General features: G+C 47.5%; 1 long non-coding RNA gene across 1 annotated transcript in view; it reads left to right on the top strand.

The window, feature by feature from the left end:
- LOC119180990 (uncharacterized) overlaps nt 1-21834 on the top strand; it is a 58904-nt gene that overhangs the window by 16393 nt on the left and 20677 nt on the right. The window contains exon 2 of the long non-coding RNA XR_005111131.2: nt 19577-19631. This is a non-coding gene — a long non-coding RNA (uncharacterized LOC119180990). The remainder of the gene's footprint in view (nt 1-19576; nt 19632-21834) is intronic.

Consider the following 21834-nt stretch of genomic DNA (forward strand, 5'->3'; position numbering starts at 1 on the left):
ATTCCCGCTGGGGATATTTTAAAACATGTCTGATGCATTCGATCTAATTTTCCAATATACATTATTACGAAAATTCTCAGTGTTATTGAATTTATGGGTTATCTCTCGATCTAATTCAAAGCTATTCAACAAACAGACACCATTGCGTATCTGTATTACGTAGGGTGATCTCTTCTGTGCAAACTGTTAAATAGGGTGTTCACCAAGGCAGTACATCGGGGTCCCATTAGATTAGGACATTTATAAATTATATTGTACTTGTTGACCCGTAAGCCTAATACATTATCTATCCAGATCACACAAGTATATTTTTTCATGTACTGACACAAGTCATCTTCCAAATGTAGCAAACTCAACAATACAAACTTAATGCACCAGGATCCTTAAAAAGTTATCTGCTAACTGCTCCAAAACAAACACTGTTCTTTTAAATGCGAAGCAGTTCTTAGCGAACTTCAGCGAGTTTGAGCGTATCAATCAATCAATCAATCAATCATTCATCTATCTACCTATCCATCTATCTATCTATCTATAAATCTATCTATCTATCTATCTATCTATCTATCTATCTATCTATCTATCTATCTATCTATCTATCTATCTATCTATCTATCTATCTATCTATCTATCTATCTATCTAGCCGCCTACAACATTTAGCTCTCCTAGCCGTTTCGATAATGGTATCGACATCAAACTTAGTATGGCATAACATGACTGTATGAAAAACATATTTGATTAGTCATAATATGAAAATCGCGACATGAATGTCATGAATTTCAACATTTACAATTCATGGTCCTGCAGCTCTTGCAGTGGTTTCGTTCACATGGCATCTTGCAAATCTGATATGGTATGAAAATACTGCATGACGAACACAAGCGACGGACCCTAACATGGAAATCATGACATGCTTGTCATATAACAACATGATTACATGCGAAGCTCCTGATGAGCTCGTGGGCATTTCGCTAGCGTCACTTATAGCAAATTCGGTATTATGGCACGTGAACGGATTACAAAGGTATGTGACTGGTGCAATCATGATAATCATGAGATGTGTGTCATATAACAACATGACTACATGTCACACTCATGATGCGCTGGCGGCCGTTTCGCTAGCTTGACTTAAACCGAATTTGATATTACGTGACGTAAATGGATGACGAAGGTATGTGACTGGTGCAAATATGATAATCATGAGATGCGTGTCACGTGAGAACATGACTATATGCTACAGTAAAGGCGCCAATACACTTCGACGTGACGCAGTGCGCGTGCTCACCAGCATTCATTTCGTCGGATCACGCCGGCATTGCCACACCGGGCACCGGGCCTACCATATACTCGCAGGCGCGTGCCGCGCTGCGTTGCTTTGAAGCATGGCCGTTTCAACGCGTCCGCCGTCCGTCCGTCACAAAATAGGGAGACGCAGTGTTATTTAGGTAACGCATGGGCGTGAAATCCAGCATGTCTCATTTCGCGCTGGTTGCCGTCGGGCCGCGCCGACGAACGCTAGTCGTGCCGGGCGCGCCTTGCGTCAGACTATAGAGTGCTCGCGTTTTGCTAACGTAGTTTTGCTACTTTAGTTTTGCTACGTTACTTTTGCCGTTTTGCTACGTTAGTTTTGCTAACGTAGCGTCGCTGCGCCCAGCGCACGCGCGCGTGTGCGCAACAGTGGAGTGTATTGAGCCTTCTTGATGCGGTCGCGGCCATTTCGCTAGCTCCACTTATACCAAGTTTAGTGTTACGTGACGTCAATGGATGACGAAAGCATAGGACTGGTTCAAACATGATAATCCCGACACGCGTGTCATGTAATAACATGGCAACCTACGACGCTCATAGCGTACTCGCGATCGTTTCGCTAGCTCCACATATACTAAATTTGGTATCACGTGACGCGAATAAATGAAGAAAGTAAACGACACATTCAATATGATAGTCATGACATGGATGTCATGTACGGCATCATTTACTTCCACCTTGTAAAGTTGTGCTGATATTAAAGTGAGATATCAAACTTTCTCATTCGTGCTTCGCATATGATCAATGCCCACTCTAAGTGGGATCTGCCAACTTTTTCTCCTGCAAGTTCACATTTAGTGAGGTCAGTAGTTCTTGCCATCCTGTGTGGAACAACAAGAAAATTTAATTCTCTGCTTCCGGAAAATCTCAAAGCGTTACTTTTCTTGACCTAAAAAAGGGGATTATCATATGGCACTTTTACACAATAAGCTCTAAGAGGTCCTAGGAATATGTAGTATTGCTTTTAAAGTGCTTAGTGCTTTTAAAGGCGATAGTCTTTCTTGGGGACCTTTGACGCAAAAATGTTGGCCTGTATGTACGTTTGTCTGTTTGTCCGCCTTTAAAGTTACCCTAAACGGTACCAAAGTGAACAAACCATACTCCACGCGGCCGTCCCCACCCGCAGCTCCCACTAATATTGCTCACGTTGCAGCGTTCCTACTTGTGCGATTGTAAATTAAAAAAAGCAAATATTGCGCATATCTGAGGCACCATAACAACATGCCAATATCATATGTGTGTATTTGTTTTACTATAAAAGGCATAAATACGTAATTTTAGGGATTGTAGCGTTCTTCATGCTGCGCTGGCCATGCAACGCTTGTACGAAAAGGCAAGCGTTTCCGAAGCTTTGCTAAGACAACACGGTAGTGGCACCTACCCGTCACCTTGCGTTCTACACCTTATCAGCTCCGATACGGGTGTGCACGCCGCGCGCTCCGTATTACAGGATAACTGCCAAATAGCGCTCGTGCCTCATGTGTGACGTGACCTGGTGCACTCGTTCGCCTCCACTGCATGCTCGAGGCACTCTAACGCAGTGCCTTCAGAATACCATTCGCCAATTTTCTTGCACAGAACATCAAATAAACGTTTTGTTCGCTCTCTCCAGACGCAAGACCATCGTCTTTCGACGACATTTGAGTGTAAAATGCAGATACGAGGCTCATTTTTTCTTCAAGTCTTGGTGAGCTCTAGAACGTAGTGCCCAATATTCGCCCCCAGATCTGGCTACATGTGGCCACACACCCACCACGCTAGAATTTATAGGCGGACGGCGGCAAACATACAAATATACGTAGTGGCACTTCTCTTTCAAGCGTTGTGAACTCATTGTCACTTATTAAGTGCATACACTGCAGCCGACTCGTAATTTACCTTTCGTGCATAGCCGACTAAATGCTCGAAACTCAGTGACCATTACTCTCGCTTACCAGGGAAACGCAATCTTACATTGAAAAAGATGTTCCCGCTTGGCGACTGTCTGCGTTTTCGCCCTGTCACGTTTCTTCTATATTTATTTATGAGGGTAGAGCTTGTGTCCCACCAATGGCTCGCTGCTGTAATGACACTGAATTTATTTTTTGCTCCATGCATGCTGGCTTTAAGTAACAAAAAAAGAAGAGATCCCATACTGTTCAGAAATTAGCTAAAATAACCGCGAATATACATCCACGCTTTCTTGTTCAGTTCTTCAGGAAACGAACGTAGAACAGTGATGTATCAAATGTTCGGTTATTTGAGGTCCCACAAATATTTTTTCTCAAGTGAGTAAGGTCCACTGCTTCCGCCAGTCTATGAAAACGCCACAAAATCACTGAAGGTAACATCAAAAGCAATGAAGTTTTTAGTTGAATTGGCCGATGTAACTTAGGTTAGGGACGTCATCTGGATCAGTTTAGACCATCTGAATTTCATAAACTGAACTCAAGTCAGACTTCACTTTAACTGTGTAGGAATGAGGTGTGCCTGTATAAATTTTAAGTTGAAATTGCGCACGGCGGTTCAAGTTTCCACCCCTCCAAGTTCTTCTTTTTTCTTTGCCAGGGACAATATCAGCACTGAAGTGTCAGAATTCATTAGACAGAAATATTTTGCTGTCGTGCAACCAAGACCGTAAATAAAAGCTATCTCAAACACTATTAAAGCTCATTGATTAACCAATAAGGAACAGCTGCGTTGAAATTGGACACCAAACGACATGGCAAGAGTTCGTTTATCACTAAGGCACTAAAAAGAATTAGACAATAATTATTACTCTTCATGTTTTGGATGACACCAAATACATTTTACGATGTGTTTCAACTAAAGCGCAGCACCAACACCGAAACGATCCTGGTTAAAGGAAGGTACAACGAGCATACACAGCACTCTCAGCAAGTGTCCGAGCTGATCTCATTCCAGGGCACATAAAGCCGAGCAAGGCTACGCGTCTGTAGATCGTAGTAGGCAAACGTACAAGCAGTTAAACTTGCGCTAATAAAGCGGGAAAAAAGCATGAAGTACATGCACATGCAAGCTTTATATGGCTAGCAGGCGACGCAAGCAGGATTAGACACTCAAGGCTTCCAAAATCCTTTGGCCCCGCAATAGAATTTAGGTGTGCCAGTGCTATGGTTTTTATGAGCTTGCAGACAGCAGAGGTGATAGAGACAGGCCTGTAGGACGGGATGGTGGCACAAGAGTGGCAAGGTTTTCGGATCGGCACCACAAAAATGGTCAGCCAAGCCGCTGTGCTAAATTTCATTGAAAGTCCGCAACAGATGTCATCGTGACGCTACATTCAGGTTGCGCAGTACCTGGTACGTAGCACCAGGGGAACTACGGCGCTTGATTCTGGCTAGAGCAACATTTAGGCTCGTGTTGTTATATTGGGTCCTGACACGGAGCTGCAATTCGGCTTGCCATCCAGGCAGGGTGGTAACTTTGCGGATGGTTGGGAGCAGGCTAGGCGGCAAGGGCTGAAAGATCTGCTGGTGGGAGCTCTACGAAGCGGTCGGCCAGCCTCTATGCCAGTTATTTTTCACTAATGTCCAAGTGGATTACCACCACACTGAGGGGTTGCCGCACCAATGACCCAGTGATGAAGAATCGTAGAAGGCGCCATGTTTTTGTACCACCTTTTGCCTGGCTCAGAGCGTGGTAGATGCCCTGTCAGTCTTGCCACTCGCGACAGTTGGCATGTCGCACACATAGTGCATCCACACGGAAGAAGAGTGTACCGTGTGCTGTGTCCTGGACCTTGAGGTACCATCTCTCAGCCATGCGCCTCGCTGCCTATAAGTTCAAGTGGTGAACTTCTAGCACAAGATGAAGCTCTGGCACCCTGTACTGGGTTGTTACAGCGTGCGCTGCCGCTGCTAATATATTCGGGAAATCCTGATCCTCTGCGATGTCTCGAAGCTGCCTTCAAAAATCTCGCCAATTTCGCCCACTCGTGAGATGATGTTCGGCAGGTGGTCTGAACCTTAGAAGTCAAGCTCCGTTACTCAATAGTACAGGTCCTCTTCATTTGGCTCGGGGCACACCTGCGGTAGAGCATGACGATCATGCTGTTTCGCAGACGAATGTAAAGGATCTGGTGTTCAAAACTTCTAAGCCCATTTGATGGATGGCGTCCACCAGATCCCTTCCTCGAGAGGAACTGTTGCAAATACCCCACATGGTGTGATGAGAAAGCATGCTCCCACATAGGAACCAGTCACTCCCTTATCTAAATGTGAGCTGTCGCAGCATCGTGGCGTCCCACCGCTGTCCAGGTCGCACATACACATAGGTCACTCTCGTGTTCACACCACGGAGCCGCACCGTCGCAGCAGAACGCTTAAGAGCCCTTCCAGTGATAACAACCACGTTTGCGTGCACATGTGGTAATTCACATCGCACGTACACTGCACAATGTGGTCGACCCTGGGGATGTGCACTCGCCATGCACGGCTCGTCCTAACACGTCTTCATATAGTACACGACATGATGCTTTGGTAGCCGATGTATCCAGGAAGCCGCAAGTCGGCCGCTGCTACGTACGATTCCCGCAAAACAAGCACAGCATATTCGCTCTGCAAGAGATGTGAGGACTGGTCTGCATGCCATCACAACAACGAATGAGCGTTCCACTGAAACGCACACACGAGTGGTGGGCGCGGTGGTTCCCTGGAGCATACAGATGAGTGTCTGCCAATGTGGCTGCTATGGGGGAGCACACCACCTGCCTAAAGGCAGATGGATCACAGCTGGTTTTCAGTAGGCAGCAGGTCGGCAACCACTTTTAGCAGGAGCTTCAGGCTTGTGTTCTCCGGGTCCACATGGGGCTGGGAGGGTTCCTTCGCGGGTGAACAAGGCTTGGTAGAGTGTGGTTGCTTGGGAGCAGTTGGCGGGCCCCGCTGTTGTGCGCCTGACTGGCGTTGATGAGTCGAGCTGGCCACCATCTTGGATGGAGCTCCCACTGCGACAGCGTAGCGCTTTCCTGGCGTCTGCTTAATCTTTGATCACTATCTGACCAGAAAAGAATGTCGCGTTGAATTCGCTTGGCGTAACCTTTTTGGTTTTAGCAAGGTTTAACGAAGTGTGGCTGCAGTGCCATGAACTGGCGGTGGCAGAATGTGGGAACTAGACACGAAGCGCAGGCCGTAAGAGAGGGTGCATGCCGCTTTTTCAGTCCGGCTGTGCGACCTCTCGTATAGTCCTTGGAATGTCCACTGGATGGCGGTACCTTTATATTGTTACGGAAAGAAGAGGCGCCGTACTGACGAGGCTGTGGATGAAATATATTTCAAACCAGCAACAGTGGCATGACCGGTAGACAAACACTGAGTAGAGACCACCGTTCATCCGCTTGGTCAGGACACACACGCGCATCCTCCCACAAAATGTCAACACGCATGTAGCATAATCCCCGGTGGCAGAAGCGCCATCTCGGTGCACCTAGATGTCAACGTCAGCGGGAAACTGGTACGACTTCAAGCGTGCCACATGTACAATATCAGTGGTCTGTGGGGCAGTTGAAGGCGATGAGGCAGCAGGGGCAATTTCGTTCAATATAACCTCCCGAAGGACTCAATATGGACCTGTGCAGCGGGAAAGAAGTTTTTCTTACAAACCGACTTGACGGGTCGGGGACTACAGCAGCACCAATGAACCGGGTAAGAAGTGCACGTCACGGTGCCGTTGATCGTACAAACGCCACTGGTTCTCTTGAGAGGCCATAAAGCGAGTGCGGGCGATTTCTTGTGCGTGGGCAGCCCGAGTGATAGCGTCAAGGGCATATTAGCTGGTCGGTTTTATGGTATATGGAATGACTGTATCTAGGGGTAGCGTTGGCTCTCGGCTGAACAACAAAAAAAATGAGGAGTAAGCGGCAGTGTCATGGCGAGAATCATATGCAAATGTCACGTATGGCAAAGCAAGCTGCCAGTCAGAGTGGTTGGAAGATACATATTTCGCAAGCATATCTGTAAGCGTTCGAATCAGACGCGCCGTGAATTCATTTGTCTGCGGGTAGTACGACGTAGCCAGCTTGTGCCTCGTTTCACATGACTGAAGGATATCGGCTATGACCTTTGATAGTAAGGTGCGGCCACGGTCTGTTAGCAGCTGGCTTGGAGCTCCATGTTGCAAGATCACGTCCTTGAGGAGGAAGTCGGCGACATCTGTGGCCCAGCTTGTTAGAAGTGCCCGTGTGATGGTGTAGCAAGTGGCGTAGTTTGTGGCCACAGCTATCACCTGTTGCCAGTAGAAGACAAAAAAGGGCCTAGGAGGTCCAAGCCAACGCGGAAGAAAGGGTCTGATGAAACGTCAAGCGGTTGAAGGTGCCCGGTGGGAAGCGTCGATTTTGTTTTGTGGCGCTGACATTTATCATAAGCCACAACGTATCTTTTGACTGAATGTGAAAGCCCTGGCCAAAAGAAGCGTTGGCGAATCCAGTCGTAAGTACATGACACACCAATGTGACCAGCAGTTGGAAGGTCATGGAGTTCGTGGAGAACTGCCGGGTGGAGGTGTTCTGGAATGACGAGCAGCTGGGTTGGTCCATCTGAGTAGAAGTTCTGGTGGTATAGGACACAATCGTGGAATATGAAAGAGCGATGGGGCCTGTCGGAAAATAGAGATTTGAAAAGTTCGATTATAGCACCAAGGATGCATGACTGCCTTGCTCGTCACCGATGCGGGTCAGTTGCGAAACGAAGACGCAAGTATCGGTGTTGGTGCCAGGGATGGTGCTCAATTAATCGACCACGAAGCGGAAGAGGCAGTTTATGTTCAGATTAGGCATCCCGACTTGTACGTGGCTGCATAAGTATATTCTAGCAGCCGCATCGCCCAGCGCCCAAGCCGGGCACTAGGATCCGTCAGTGACGAAAGCCAACATAGCGGTGGTGGTTCGTTATTACAGAGAAATTCGTGCCATATAAATATGGGCGGAACTTTTGTGACCTCGTGAAAAAGAGCTACACATTCACGCTGTGTTATCGAATAGTTGCGCTCGGCAGCTGTGAGAAGGCGGCTTGCGTAGGCAATAACTCGGTCGTGTCCCCGCTGGCAATGGGCTAGAACGGCTCCAATCCCGTGACCATTCGCATTGATTCGGACTTCTGTCGGAACACACAGGTCGTGGTGGGTCAATATAAGTGGAGTCGTGAGGAGGGTGACGAGGTAAGAAAAGTGGCAGCTTGAGCAGAACCCCACAGAAAAGTCACGTCTTCTTTCAGAAGGTCAGTGAGTAGTCGAGCGATCGTTGCAAAATTTTTCTTTCACGAACCTTTCAAAATAGAAACAAAGTTCCACAAAGCTCCGGACGTCTTTGACAGACTGGGGTACAGGAAAGCTCGTGACGGCACAAGTTTTTTCCGGGTCAGGCTGCACAAGTGATGCGTCGATAAGGAGGCCCTACACCGTAATCTGCTGGCGGCCGAACTGACATTTCGACCAGTTTAGTTGAAGGCCAGCAGTGCGGAAGATGTTAAGAACCATTGACAAATGCTGGGGGTGTTTCTAAAATGTAGGCGAACATACAAGGACATCATCCACGTAGCACAGGCACGTTGACTACTTGAAAACTTGTATTAGCAATTCTATCATACGCTCGAACGTGACTGGGGTGTTGAATAGCCCACATGGCATCACCTTGAATTGGTATAGGCCATCACAAGTTACAAACAGTCTTTTCTTGGTCTTTCTCACCCACCGCAATCTGCCAATAGCCAGAACGTAGGTCAATTGAAGAAAAGTACCGCGTGCCGTGTAGACAATCGAGGGCGTCATCGATTCGTGGCAAAGGATAAATGCCCTTTTTCACGATTTCATTAACATGGCTGTAATCAAAGCAGAAGCGCCACGTGTGATCTTTATTTTTAACGGGCACAACAAGATATTCCCAAGGGCTGGAGCAGGGTTATACGATATTTTTGGGTAGCATCGTGGTGACTTCTTGAATTACCTTACGCTCTGTGGCAGACACCCGGTATGGTCGGCCGTGAGTGGGAGGAAAGTCAGCAGTGATAATGCGATGCTTCACGAGGTAAGTCTGACCAAGTGTACTGCTGTCGATGTCAAATATGTCGCGGCAGGAAGCCAGGATTGTTCAGGTTTGAGTTTCGAGTAGACCATGGGGTACGGGGCCACATTGAAGGATGTCGCATCCTGCGGGCGACTTGGAAGATCGGAGCATGTGTCTGCCACAAAAGCGGTGACGTGGGCGTATATTCAGGGTCAAAGCATGGCGACTGAAATTCCGTGTTGTAGTACTTGCTGCATGAAACCGAAACTGATAATGGGCAGAAATGTTTGGTTAGAGGCCAAGGTTATGACGGAGTTTTTCACAGTGATGTCGTGCGCCAAGAAAACATCAGGAATAGGCGTGACCACATAATGACCGTCAACAACGAGAGTACTCGTTGTCAATTCAATGCATTTGAGGGTTTCGGCGGTATACGATAGAAGTCCGTGGTACGGAGGCTTTTCGGCAGCTCGGAGCAAGAATATGGAAGTAGAAGAAGAATTTCTAAACATAAATTGCCGGTGGAACAGTCGATGGGGGCATAATGCGTCGATAGGAAGTCCATCTCAAAGATGAGCTCATGAGGGCAATTGTCGAGCACGGTAAAAAAACAGGAACATGGCGTCTGGCAAGGCTAATATGAGTAGTACACACTCCAATGGCAGCCACAGTTCCACCATTGACGACACGGACAGCTTTTGTTGAGGCAGACGTGAGTACTTTTTTGAGGCGGCGAGAGAGACGACCACTAACTGTAGACACCAGAGCTCCAGTGTCAACTAAAGCCGTCAAAGAAAGACCATTCAAATGAACTTCCAGCAAGTTTTCATTAGTAGGGAGCGTCGACGGAGGAGTTGGGTCAGTCGCACTTGATGCAGCACTACCTCCAGGAGCTGCATAATATAGTTTTCAATCCGGGAAGATCCATAGTTAGTCCGCGATGGATAGCGGTGGGGTTGGGGCAACGGAGAATGACGGCATTGAGTTGACGATGAACGAGCAGTAGAGTGGCTGTTAGGTGCGTCGAAAGCAGGATATACACGTCTGGGTGAATACCGATGGGGCTCCGCGTATGGCCAAGAAGAAGAAGAAAATTAGCTCCACGAAGGGGAATCCAAGTTCTGCGGCAGTAGCGGGTGACATGGCCAACTCAGTGACAGCCGAAGCAGATTGGGTGGTCGTCTGCTTTTCTCCGCTCCGTCGGATTGCGAGATCTGGGCAGAAAGTATGGGTCATGGCGTGGTGCATTCATTGGCATCGGTCAGTAGTCCGGTCGGGAGACGGAGCAGGTGACAGGAAAACCAAAGTTAGCAATTTCTTGCCGCACGACTGCCTGAATAATTTACACCGCCGGAGGAGCTTGCACGGTGCCCTGATCGAGTAGAAGGGAATGAAACGGTGCCAGAGGGGCCGCCTCAAGCTCGCGCCAAACGATGCGTGTAACATTCTCGTGCAAGGGTGGTGTGGCACCGAGATTGGTACAGGTTGACGTGACAGCAGTGTTTGGGAACCCCGGAAATTGAGGCTGGACTCAACGGTTTTTGGACATTTCGAAGCGGCGGCATTCTTTATTTATAAGATCGACAGTCGCGACGTTGTTGTATACGAGCAAGTTGAAAGCGTCGTCCGCGATGCCCCTGAGTATGTGGCCCGCCTTGTCGCTCTCGGTAATTTGCTCGTCCACTTTGCGGCACAACGCGAGCACGTCCTGTATGTATGAAACATACGACTCGGTTGATGACTACACGAATGGCCACACGATTTCTTGTCGTGCGGCCATTTCTCGATTGGACGGGTCCCCAATGATGTGACGTAGTCATTCCTTGAAGATGTACCAGCTGGTGAGCTCGGCCTCATGAACGTCGAACCATACACGCAGGGTGCCAGGCAATTAAAAAATTACGTTGGCGAGCATCATTGTAGGGTCCCATCGGTGAGATAGGCTAACGCGCTCGTACATGCGGAGCCAGTAGTCGACGTTAATGCCAGGCTGGGTGGAGAACGTACCGGCATAAAGTAGGACATCGCAAGGTACGTAGTAGCCGGTGCTCCAGCTGAAGACGGTGGCGGGTTGTTATAATTGGAAGCCATGGCCGGAGGCTGGATGATGCGGCCACTGCGAAGATTTGTGGCGAGGACGGGGAACCTTTCACCTCCACCAAATAGGTTACGAAAGAGAAGAGACGCCGTATTGACGAGGCTGGGCATGAGATGTATTTCAAACCAGCAGCAGCGGTCTGACCGGTAGACAAACACCGAGTGGAGACCACCCTTCATCCTCTTCGTCAGGCACACACCACAATCTGTTCATTCATCACTAGAAGAACGGACGGATGGACTGACAGGCAGATGCATGGACGCATGGACAGATGGACGGATGGATGAACGTGGAGACGGGCGGACCCACGGATTAACACACAGACGAATGCACATGTAGACACACGGATGGACGGATGGACGCACGAGCAGATGCACGAACGAACGGAAGAACACATGGATGGTCGCACAGACGGACGCGCACGGATGAATAGAGGCGCGACTGAACTGAACGACGCTTCGCCCCACTCATAATCATGCACTCCGTGGATATGCTGTGATTTTTTTTCGCCGGCACTTTGTCCAACATTAACATGCCCTTTCAAGTAGAGCTCACCATGGATTGAATCTAGCTGATATTGCTGTTAATCGTCCCAAATCATTTGTTGGGCGCCACACGGGAGCACGTTGGTTCATTGAGCGTCAGCAGAATCTCGTTCCCCAACGCTCTGCGATGATTGCTGAGAAAGTGTTAGGTAGAGAGGCATTACCGTCTTACCCAGCCGAGGCCAGAGCGGGCTAGCAAGTGAGTGCGTTTTGGCAAATTATGAACCAGCTTTTGTGCATGCACAGTAAGGGTCGATGCGCAGAACATCAACGGATTGAACTCCACCATAAATTGCTTCGTATCTGAAGAAAAGCTCTGGTGACCCCGGTCTGTCTATATAGCGGCTCACCTAGGACTCGCGCATTCTGGAAGTCGTCGGTGTATGTCGTTGCCCTCATCGTGTTACGTTTTTCGCAGCCGCTACGTCGCTGCGCTGCCCAGCGCTTCAGGACAACTGGTGAGGCAGCCTTGAACTACGACATACTATCACGATGGCGTACAATTGTCCTAGAAGTAGCCGCAGTATGGGGGAGGTGAGATCGCAAGATTACGAGACTTCATAAAAAGTCGCTCTTAGATTCGGTTTCTTGAACATTACAGATTGCGGTGATAAGAGTTCACAACATCGCCCTTGCAACGAAGTTATTTTTTGTTATAACCCAGGAACTGCCTTCTTTGTTCGTTGCAAACCACGATTAATAGGCTCAATAAACCCCTAAGTTCAATGCGTATAGCTGTTTCTTTGTATTGTTACGTCTACGAGAGGGGTTTATTCATAGCCTACGTAACGGTAGTCTTGACGGTATACAGCAGTGAACGCGCAGCAGCGAGCTCTTGCCACCAACCGAACGTCCTCTTCTTCTGCCACCACCATGTTCCCCGCTACACAGGTACACATACCTAAATTACACATGTGGTAACATTTCACTCCACGCAGATGAAGCCCACAGGGCGAGTCAAACAGTCTCTTGAAGAATAAAGCGCTTAAAACGTGCAACATGGACAAGTTCAGTTTTTGCAGACCGTCAGCCGTTTGAATGGAGACGCACTATGCAGTAAACTAAATCACTGATACGGTCTACAACAAGATAAGGTCCCGCATAGTGCGCTAGCAGTTTCTCGCTGAAACCGCGTTTTCTTGTTGGTGTCCACAGCAACACTAGGTCGCCGCAATTTTACGTCACGTGTCGGCGTCGGTGGTCAAAATGTGCCTTCGAGCGGTCTTGTGAAGTAAGAGGGCGCGAATAAGCAAGGAGTCTAGCTTCTTCGGCCCGACAGATGATCTTGGTTATACTGGGATCATGGTGGTCCAAACACGGGAAGATGGTATTCAGCGTATAACGAGGTGGTCAAGCATATAGAAGAAAGAAAGGACTGTAACCGTTAATTTCATGCTGAGCGGTGTTGAATGCATATGTGATAAAGGGTAGAATACTGTCCCAGTCCTTGTGATCTGATGCAACATACATAGCATGTTCGAGAGAGTTCTGTTCGTTCAGTTATACCATTCGTTTGGGGATGATATGGCGTAGTGTGCCGAAACCTTGAAGCACAGACACGAAGCATCTCTTTTATCACGTCTGCTGTGAATCGTCGGCCACGGTCACTGATTAAAATTTTGGGAGGTCCATGTTGAAAAATTACAAAACGTAGCATGAAGGAAGACACATCGGCTGCAGTTGCCGATGGTATGGCGGCTGTCTCGCAGTACCGTGTTAAATGGTCGGTGCAAACGACTATCCAGCGATAGAAGGCCAAGGAAAGAGTCCAAGGAGGTCAATCCCGACTTGCTCGAATGGAGTTCCAGGGGGCGGCACTGGATGTAATCGCCCTAAAGGAGCACATTTTGGGCGCTTATGACGTTGACACTCGTTACAGCTAGACACGTACTGTTCCGTCGTTTGTAGCATTTTGGGTCAGTAGAATCTTTCTTGAAGACGGCAAAGAGTTTTCGCTGTGCCTACATGACCGGATGTTGGGTCATCATGCATACCCTGCAAGACATAAACGCGAAGACTCTTTGGAACCACCAGAGTATATTGTGAGCCGGTGTTGGTGTAGTTCTTCTCATGAACTAGCCTATCTTGGATGCAGAAGCGCGTAGGTGATGATTTTGGTTTGGTAGCAAGAAACTGTTGCATGGTGCTGTCTCTTTGTTGTTCATTCTTAAAGGTCTTGGTATCGGGAAATGGTTGGTCGAGTGATGCAATGTAGGTATCGAAGGTGTCCGCGTCACATTCCGTCGTTGAAAGCGGTAGTCGCGATAGACAATCCGCGTCAGCGTGACGTCGGCCGCTCTTATAGGAAACCGTGAAGTCATATTCTTGTAGACGAAGTGCCCAGCGTGCCAGCCGACCAGATGGGTCACGCAGATTGAGCAACCAGCAGAGGGAATGATGGTCTGTCACGACGGAAAAGGAGCGTCCGTACAGGTAGGACCGAAAGCGCTGCACTGCGAAGACTACTGCAAGGCATTCTTGCTCTGTGACAGTGTAGTTACGCTCGGACTTGCTGAGTGAGCGACTTGCATACGCTACGACGTGTTCTTGATTATCCAAGCGTTGAACCAGGACAGCACCTACACCAATACCGCTGGCATCTGTGTAAAGCTCAGCGAGAGCCAGAGGTCTGAAGTGTCGAAGAATCGGATGAGACGTCAAAAGAAACTTCAACTCCGAAAAAGCAGACTCGCATTCCAGGGTCCAGTCAAACTGCGCACCTTTTTGAAGCAGACGCGTGAGAGGGTATGCGATATTGGCAAAGTCAGGAATGAATCGGCGAAAGTATGAACAAAGCGCCAAAAATTTTTAGTTGACTTATGTTGCCTTCCTGATTTGCGCATCTGTTACTTGTTTCTTTATTTTGTCTTTTTTTCTTGTGTGTTATATATGTTGTACCCGCCCCCTCTGTAATGCCCTACGGGCCCTGAGGGTATTCTAATAAATAAATAAATAAAAAAGCTGCGCAGTTCTTTCACCGAGTTTGGTTGCTTAAATGCCTCCGCTGCGGCCGTCTTGGCGGGATCTGGTCGTATGCCTTCTTTGTTTACTAAGTGTCCAAGGACGAGTGTTTGGCGCTCCCCAAAACGACATTTCTAGTTGAGCACCAAGCATGCTTTGCTTAGGCAGTCCAGTACGAGGCCAAGGCGTGTATTGTGCTCACAAAAGGTGCGCCCAAAAATTACAACGTCGTCCAAGTAACCCATATGCACTTCCCACTTCAATCCACGCAGAATGTTGTCCATAAAGCGCTCAAAAGCTGCAGGTGCGTTTCAGAGTCCAAACGGCATCACAGTAAATTCAAATAGTCCATCTGTTGTAACAAATGCCGTTTTTTTCCTTGTCCTTCTCGTGCATTGGAATCTGCCAGTAGCCTGACCTCAAATCCAGAGACGAAAAGTAAGAGGCCGATGATAGAAAGTCGATAGCATCATCAATCCGTGGGAGTGGGTATACGTCTTTTTTAGTGATGGCGTTGAGACGGCGGTAGTCAACACAAAATCGCCATGCCCTATCCTTCTTCACTAGAATTACTGGAGCAGGCCATGGACTACATGATTCTTGATATACATTTTGCTTGAGCATCTCGCAAACCTGTTCGTTGATCACTGCGCGTTCCGAAGGCGATACACGATATGGTTTCTGTCGGAGAGGTCTGTGAGATGTCGTGTCGATTCGGTGCTTTATACGAGAAGCAGGGAATGACGGTGGATCACGCTGAGCGAAATCAAAAATACCGGTATGTTTGAGCAGAATACTCGCCACTTCATTACGCTTCTTCGTGATGAGTGACTTATCAATCATAGCTATATTGGTGGTGTCCCTGGCATGCAGATTACCGCAATGGGTCTTATCCGGGGAATCATTGCTTTATGCAAGGATGGCAAGCGAGAATACTTGGTGTTCACGAATCGCTGCAAGTTTCAGACCCTCCGGCAGCACTGTAGGTTCATTAGAGCAGTTAATCACCCATAAATCAGTATGCCCTTGCGCAACCGATAGCGTGCAGTAGGGTATTAAAACTGTCTTCTTTATGCAACTGAGATGCACGGGCGCCACAGTTGCTTCAAATGTTTTCTCGCTTGCAGGTGAACAGACAACAGGCACACATTTTGCAGACAACGGCGGCACAGTTGTGTCCACAGACACGCAAAGAGCACTTTCTTGAGGGGGCAAGTTTTCCATAAACGCAACTGGGATATCGGAATCTACTGAAATTTGTCCTGTGCGGCAGTCGACAGTAGCACCACATAGCTTCAAGAAATCGAGTCCCAGAATGACGTCATGCGTAGTATGAGGGAGAACATCAAACTCTGCAACAAAGTTCTGGCACGCCAAACTAACAGTCACAGTGCAGACAGCAACAGGTTGTAACACCTCTCCGCTCACTCCACGAAACGTAACAGGACGGTCCCAACGAAACATAACCTTTCGTCCAAGAAGGCGGGTGAAAACTAAACTCATCACTGACATGGTTGCACCTGTGTCCGCCAATGCCATTGTTGGTACACCATCGATAAGCACTCGAACCTTATTTCTAAACATGGAAGCTAACGGAGGTATATCTGTAGAAATCGAAGAGTGTCCGGTGACCTCACCTCCAACGGCCGCGCCGGCTAGTTTTTCGTAGGAGGCGAGGAGTGGTGGCGCCGAGGAGACGGTGATCGGTTAGCGCGAGGAGCAGGTGGTGGTGTCACACTGCGGTCAGAGGCCGGAGATTGGTTTCGTAGCGGTCCTGGGATGTCGCAAGATGCGCTGCCCGGGAATTTTGGTGCTCGGGTAACGCCAGAACAGTTAGATCTCGGTGATTGGTCGTACCTTGGTGGCTGCTGGTAGTTGCAATACCTGGCAAGATGTCCTCCGAAGCCACAGTTGTAGCAGACTGGTAACGACGCTCGCCGAACCAATGCTGAGAATGCTCAGCTGTGAAGGATCGGTGACGAGCTTGCTGAGCGGGGGCTGCCCACCTTTGTGTGGCGGGGCCGTGACGAAGGCGTTGGCCATATATATGGCTGGTCGGCCGCGAATGAGTCACGACGTGGCCGCGGATTGCCAGTTTCGCTGATGTCTGCCACACATACCGATGGTGGCATAGGAGCTAATGGCGCCGCCGTGTAGTAGGGTGGATTGGTAGGTAGATGAGGAATGGTTTCGTCAACCCTACCAACTTGTCGCTGCAGCTCTTCACGCACAATTGCCCGAATAGTAGCGGACTCACGTCGACGCTGGCGACCGTTGTCACATTTGCCAGCCTACCAAATTTCGGAGCAATGTAACGAGTCTTCAATTTTTAAACGTGCGGCAGTGATGTTGGACATTGGAGGCAGAGGTGAGGTCATCCCTGCCTATCAGAAAATTGTAAACGTCTTCCGTTATGCCTTTCAAGAGGTGTCCCACCCTGTCTTCTTCAGACATCTGTGGGTTTATGATCTTGCAAAACTTAAGAACGTCCTCTGTGTAAGCAGTGCACGTTTCTCCAGGAGTCTGGACTGTTCCAGCAAGAGTCCGCTCCGCGATTTTCTTTTTTGAGTTGGAGTCACCAAAACACTTCTTCAGCTCTTGAGCCAAAAGAGCCCATTTTGTCAAGTACTCTTCGTGGTTTTCATACCACATCAGGGCAGTGTCCGGGAGAAACAGTGTGACGTTTTCCAGCTGATCGATAGAGTTCCAGTAGTTGTACCGGCTCACCCTTTTGTAGTGTGTTAGCCACGCGTCCACATCTTCTCCTGCCATTCCCGCGAACGGGCGGGGTTTCATGTAGTGATGCCTGGGTGTAGCCAGCGTAGACCTGCGCGAAGTCGAGGTGGTTGATTCCTGACCTTCGCTCTGGGCCATGACGACTGTTGAAGGTGGATGACTGGCAAGACGATGGCTCTGGCGAACTCCAAACAGCTGTGGCTCCATGGTACGTCGACGGGCCGTACCCAGCATTTCCACCGCTCTGTTACGTCTACGACAGGGGTTTATTCAGCACCAACGTAACGGTCGACTCGACGGTATACAGTAGTGAACGCGCAACAGCGAGCTGATGCTGATGCTGATGCTGGTGACCTCTGATGGATGGCGCTTACCCAAAAAGGGGGATGGGCCAAGAACCGGGCGGCAGGATACTTAAATAAAACACAAATAAAAATGAAGCCAATCTGAAAAAGTGGCTTAAAATAATACTACCAAAAAACAAAAATGTTTTCTGAGTAAGCGGTCAAACCATCTTTTTTTTTGAAAGACATAACTACGAATTATAAACTAAAGATCTGAAAAGGTAGGGGTTATAGCATGGTAATCTTTTAGTTGCGTTGATGTAATCAAACACAGCGGAGCATGCATCCCTGTGGCAGTAACCAAATAAAGTTCCGCCAAGTGGTAAAATTAGTGGTAGATTTACTTGTATTCCTAGCTTTCGTAATAGGGCTACTAATACTCTTTTTCTCTGATAAGAATAACGATGACAGAATAAAAAGAAATGTTCAATTGTTTCAATTTCGTTGCAACGAATGCATAGCGGGGACGCCTTGCTCTTACCACCAACCGAACGTCCTCTTCTTCTGCCACCACCATGTTCCCCGCTACACAGGTGCACATACCTAAATTACAATTGTGGTAACAGTATTATTGTTCTCAGCCATCTTCTCGCGCTTCCCCAGTTATTTTATTAAAAATGCTGCTCACCTGGTGCCCTGCCTACTGCATAATAACAAAAACCTGGGCACATTGTTATCTAACGTCATATATAACTTTTTTTTGTGCCACCGCGTTTTAGGGAGAAATATCCTAGTGTGGTGTGCAGACTTTTTGCTAAGGATAGCAACTCTCTTGGAGAGACCAGAAATTGAAATAGACAACCTTTTTTTGCCACTGCAAAGCTGCTGCTGCAACTAACCCTTACGGAAGGTCACATTGAGAAAGAAAACTTCGGCGAAGTGCATATGGCGCCAGTTGCCAACATTAGTTCAAAAACCTCCGGGCCTGCGGGGAACGCGCAGTACAGTAACATAAAAAAACTGGGAGAGTGGCCTTTCAGAGCCTTTTCTAAAATCTCTTCAGATAACTGCTCATAGCACAATCACAGGGTACCCACTACGGCATGAATCATCATAATTTTTGTGTAGTAGGAAGGACTTCAGTATGACACCCTTCATTCTTCTTCACATAAGCGTGATACATGCTACACTTTTGCAAACAATTTTATGAAATTATTTGATGCTGTGGCTAACGACGATGAAGAAATATGCATGAAGCTTGCGTACCGTGGTTGGAGCATCCGATTACCCACTCGTTACGCAAACTCATTGCGTGACGCCTGGTTGCTCCTTTGCTGTCGTAAAACAAAGATTTTTCATGTTTACGCGATTATTTTCCTGACATCAAGCCTGCGCTAAAGCCAGTTCACGACAGAGTTTAACCCACAGGCATGGCGCTGGGGTAGAATACCGGGCTGACACGCAGAAGACCCGTGTTCGAATGATTTTGTGTCCTTGTGGATTTTTATTTACTTACTTTTTTTACGTGTTTGCTGCGATAGTGCCTAGAGCCGCTGGTGGTGGCGTCGGCGGTGGATAATTACGGTGCCCCCGACTTTTATTGTGATCTCGCAACAGCATTTACTGTAAAACGTTTTTGTACATTTCCAGTTGGCACTGCCACGGTGCTAATGCGAATCCTGCAGGAGGCCGCTGTAGTGCACATGTAAGTATTCTGTTGAAACTTTTTTATTGTTTTCATTGTAAACTCATATTTCTGGTCACAGTGTGAAAAAAAATGAAATAGTGAAACTGCTCGGCATTGGTACAAAAAGGGTGGATTGTTTCCACCCGAATGAAAAAAAATGGTGAAGAGGTAGTTTGGCGTGAGCGTGTCTGACCTATCAGCCTGCTTTGTTCCTATCACGTTGCGAAACTGTCCTTCGTGTCTACTTTTTCCCTCCTTAAAAATTTGACTTTCCACGGTGTGCTCAGGAGCGGAATACTGCTGTGGCTGCAAGCAACAACAACTGTGCGTAAAAGATGAAATGTAACAAGGAAAGGCTGCATGCCACGTGGCAATAAAAAATAACACTTCCACTGGACAAAAACGCCAGCAAGTGGGAGATGGCACGTTGCGATGGAAAATTCCGTCAAGCGGGGTTGAGTCAAGCCGATGTTTTGAGAAATAGCTTGTCTTGCTCAAGGTAAAAACAGAACTGTTTCTTTAGCACTAGTATGTCTGCGCTTGGTACGCTCTTCTTCATCCTAACAAATGAGGGGGAGAAGGCGAAATTGCATTCGCGATTGTTATAGAGTGGATGAGGGGAGCTGTTACATATTGCAGGAGTAAAGAGGGAACAGCTGTTCTGTTCAAAAACAGAAAATAAGTAAGCACTGCGGATGTGCGAATATACATGTGTTGCTGAACCACGGTTGTCAGAAGTGAACAATTGTAGGTATTATGTTTCAATATGGAGGGCTTAACTCGCATTGTTTTTATCTACTACGTCGAATGTATTCGAGAGCCTCTACAGAAATGTTTATATACTTACTATCTGGAGTGTATTACACTTGTGAATAAGGAAAGAATTTGAATATTTTTGTGTCTTTCCGACCAGAACTTTGACTGAAGTATGTAGAGTTTCAGATTGTCAAAGTTGTGTCTGCATCAAAAACCTATTTCCGATCTTCTCACTGAAATTGGGAATGCGACAAGTGCGCACGTCTGAGCTGATGAGGAATATGATCTTGAGCCACTAACACAAGCCAGAGCAGTTCGACATAAATTAGACGGAAGAAGAAAGATTTTCTCTATTTATTTATAAATACTGCAATTCCTGATAGGGATTTTAGCAGGTGGGTTACAGTGCATAAAAAGAATACATGGTTTACAACAACTGTACAATTCAACACAGATGAAATGGCTCTTCTTCTCGGGTACAAAAAGTTGTTACAAATAATACAACAACAACAGAGGATTGGCATACAATGCTAATTAAGGTGGGACTCAAACAAACTTATAGAAGGCTGTAGAACTTGTGAATTCTGAAGTTATATTTCCACTTCCCAGGATGAAGTTGATATATATGCCAAATATTTTATTTGCGGGCACATCCTGCCCTGAAACTTTCAAGAGAAAGTTCAGCATAGCCACAGTCACTTGAAGAAGAACGCAAAAGGTGAATTTTATGTACCTGAGTAAAGGGTAAGCTGACAGATTCCACAAGTACATGACACTTCGAAAATTGACCAAGGAAAGCCTTCGTCAGAGACAGGATGGTAAAAATGAAGACGCCGATAGATACTTCGGGCTGCGCTTCCAGTCATTCAAGGACAACCCGGCGGACTTGCTGACACGAGAGTACCGCGTGACATGAAACTAAATAGAAGAGCAAGTTTTAAACGTTGCCAGAATTCTTGGGTCAGGACACAAAAGGGCAATTAGAATATTCCCCCGCGATATTTTTTCTTAATTTCAGTGGGCAAATAACAGTGGAATGAATAGCTGTCATAAAGCAGTTGAGTTCACGCATAAAAGTTTCATGAGTGGCAGCATGCCGGTTCAGATGCAAGAAGTGTCAGAAGAGAGAGCCGATGTTATTCTACAAATTTTTGACTAAAGAAGTTCAAGATACTGAATGCGACCAGATACGCCTTAAACTAGGGATGCTTCATCGATACCCTGGCTTGTCTTCAGGGAGCCGGGACTATTCATGCCGTGACCCAGCTTTAATACATTTACGGCTTTTCCTCACAAATGCTGACTACTTTGGGAAAAGAAGGTCCGCTCATGTCTTCTTCCTTTGGCAGTCGGAGTAGAAGTCAGCCACTCTGTGTAAATGGTCTACACATGTAAGCAGCCACCATCCATGTGGAAAATATTGACGTCGTCTGCTGGGCGTGGAAAGATGTTGGAACTTCCTCTT

Source organism: Rhipicephalus microplus, chromosome 10 (assembly GCF_043290135.1).
Source record: "Rhipicephalus microplus isolate Deutch F79 chromosome 10, USDA_Rmic, whole genome shotgun sequence".
Taxonomy (NCBI): Eukaryota; Metazoa; Arthropoda; class Arachnida; order Ixodida; family Ixodidae; genus Rhipicephalus; species Rhipicephalus microplus.